Below are 2,843 nucleotides of genomic sequence, written 5' to 3' on the forward strand. Positions count from 1 at the left end.
TATTCATACTATCAAATGTCTTCAATAAGAACAGACATGGCATCAAGGTCAGCTACTGCACTGATAGTAAATTCTTCCACGTGAAAAGTCTACAAGCCAAGACCAAAGTGGAGGGAGTGTTGGTGCATGATTTTCTGTTTGTGGATGATGGTGCACTAAATGCAACCTCTGAAGCTGAGATGCAAGAAAGTATGGGTCAGTTCTCTGCTGCCTGTGCTAATTTTGGCCTAACAATTAACACCAAGAAAACACAGATACTCCATCAGCCAGCGCCACACCATCCATATGTGGAATCATCAGTTTTAGCAAATAGAGAAGTTTTGAATGCTGTGGATAAGTTCACTTACCTTGGTAGTGTACTTTCCAGGGATGTACACACTGACAATGAGGTTTACACACACGTTGCCAGAGTTAGCTCAGTGTTTGGAAGACTCCAAAGGAAAGTGTGAGAGGGAAGAAGTTTTAGGCTGCCTACCAAACTGAAGGTCTACAGAGCCTTGGCACTGACCTCATTGTTATATGCCTGTGAAACCTGGACAGTATACCAGCGCCATGCCAGGAAGCTGAATCACTGCCATTTGAATTCTCTTAGGAAGTTTCTGAAGATCACCTAGCAAGATGATGGTGTGGTTTGTTCTTCATTCTCAAAGAGGACCATGACATCAGGAAGATAGTGCCATAACTTGCAAATGAATTGGATATGAGTGAGGGAGGGCTGTGCAAAATCACCAATCCCATTTTCTCCTCCAGAGCCATCTGGGGACAATGGCCAGATGTAGATCAGGACATCTGGAACTGGTCTCAGATTCAGTGAGAGACCTTGACCTTTTAAGCCAAGGTCTTTCCAACTTCTCATTTTTTTTTAACATAAGTTTTCTATTTAGAATAAAAGTAAATACTTCAGTATCACAGATACAATATTAAACTTCACAAAATACACTGCTAATTTGGAGTGAGTATTTATTTGCATAATCACATGTGGACAAATCCAGAAAAGATGATAAAGTCAGAAATTTTCAGCATCCTACCACTAAAGTAATTGGTCACAATATTTTGTACAATGCACGACATTAAATGCACTGTAATTGATGTTGGCAAAATTTCCAGATTCATCTTTACAGACAAGAAAACTTTAAAGATGCAAAGCAATGCAATCTAGTCTTTTTCCAAAGAATCCCGCTCAAATGTGTTGGCCACGAAGCAAGCATCTGGTCTCTTGGGGCAAGGGGATGCCCTGGTCTCACAATCTCAAAGCCCAAAAAGCTGAAAGTCTGAAGCAATGCAGCTCTACTATCTCTTTCCTCGTGGAAGCAGATAAAGATGTGGTCAACAGGAAGCTCTTTTTCTATAAACTCAAAAAGAATGGCGAAACTCTCTTTGCTCCCTTCAGATAGAGCACCACCTAGAATTTTGAAGTAGAGGCTGTTGTTCAGCACTGCTCTCTAATTAGCATGTTTGCCGTCTGTAAGACTGGACTGGATATTGAGAATTCTTGTCTTGTTATTCCTCTGTTATAGTCAGTTGAGTATCAGAATAAAATAAATTAGCTGAAACATTGTTATCCTTCTGACTATTCCCTTGCCCACCTGAGATCTTCAGAGGTGGGTGAGGGACATCAGGTGTACCACTGAGGCCCTTGGATCCAGGTTACTACATCAATTGGAGGAAACCCTGCTGCGGCTGCCACAGCTGTGTAGGCTGAGGACTAGCATATTGCTGTTGACATAGACAGTGGTGTTTGCTTTTCCCTCTCTTTCTCTCAGGCAAAATAGTGGCTGTTGAGGATCCACCGCAGGCAGGATTTCACCATCTTGCTGCTGCAGGTCAGAAGCTTCAACTGTATCTCTCCAAGACACCTCTGCTGTTAGCTATTTGTAAAATGGAGCTGCCACTACTGCTGCCCACTTCTATAGGCTCTCCAAGTGACTGAGGGGTCATTGCCGTGCCCAAGTTCTCACTTTGATAAGATATCAGACACTGAGGTCCTCTCTCTACCTAATCTGCCAAGCATTCAAACTCTACTGCAGAGAGCTCAATGCCAGTGGGCTGGTGATATTGTCTGACTGGCAAATCTACACTTGCCTAAAGACTACTTTATGGAGAACTCACACAGAGCAAGAGTTCACATGGTGGAAAGAAAAAGCAGTACAAGGACACTCTCAAAGTCTCTATTAAGAATTTTGGAATTGATTGTGTGACATGGGAGACACTGTTACAGGACCACCCAGCATGGGGTGGCATCATCAGAGAAGGCACTATGTCTATGAGGGAAGCAGAATTGAAGTGGCTCAAAAGAAACATGAGATGTGCAAAATTAGAAAATCCACCCCAAATGTTTACATGGAATATTTATGCCCGATTTATGGTAGAGCATTCTGAGCTCATCTTGGTCTGATCAGTCACAGTCAGACTCATTGTAACTTGACTCTAACACAATGATGTCATTTTGGTCCTCTTTGAGAATGAACAGCAGCTACCAACCAACCAACAATTCCTAAAATCTAATACAGTGGTCTGTACATCATAAATTAATATAATTGGATGGCTTTTTCTCAATCTTTATTCTCTAGCCTTCCTTGTAGCTTTTGATAACATTGACTACTCTTTCATCCTCAATATATATTCCTCTTCCTTTCCTTCCATGATACTTCTTTCCCATGGTTTCATCTTATATTCTATCAGCATCATCCCCCTCCCCCAAACGGGCCTCCCTGCTAAATGTCAGAAGTGAGATTTGAACCCAGATGCAACATTGTTTATACTATATTGAACTCTTTCTCCTCTATTAGATTATAAATTCCATGAGCGGAATAGGCCAAGTCTTTCAAAAATGTTCAGTCTTC

The 2,843-nt window shown here is 41.6% G+C and overlaps 1 pseudogene; it reads right to left on the reverse strand.

Moving 5' to 3' along the window:
* Positions 1 to 1,155: 1,155 nt before the first annotated feature.
* Positions 1,156 to 1,810, reverse strand: LOC140509192 (ornithine decarboxylase antizyme 1 pseudogene; annotated as a pseudogene).
* Between the last annotated feature and the right edge of the window lie 1,033 nt (positions 1,811 to 2,843).

The sequence above is a fragment of the Notamacropus eugenii genome, chromosome 5, assembly GCF_028372415.1.
Source record: "Notamacropus eugenii isolate mMacEug1 chromosome 5, mMacEug1.pri_v2, whole genome shotgun sequence".
NCBI lineage: Eukaryota > Metazoa > Chordata > Mammalia > Diprotodontia > Macropodidae > Notamacropus > Notamacropus eugenii.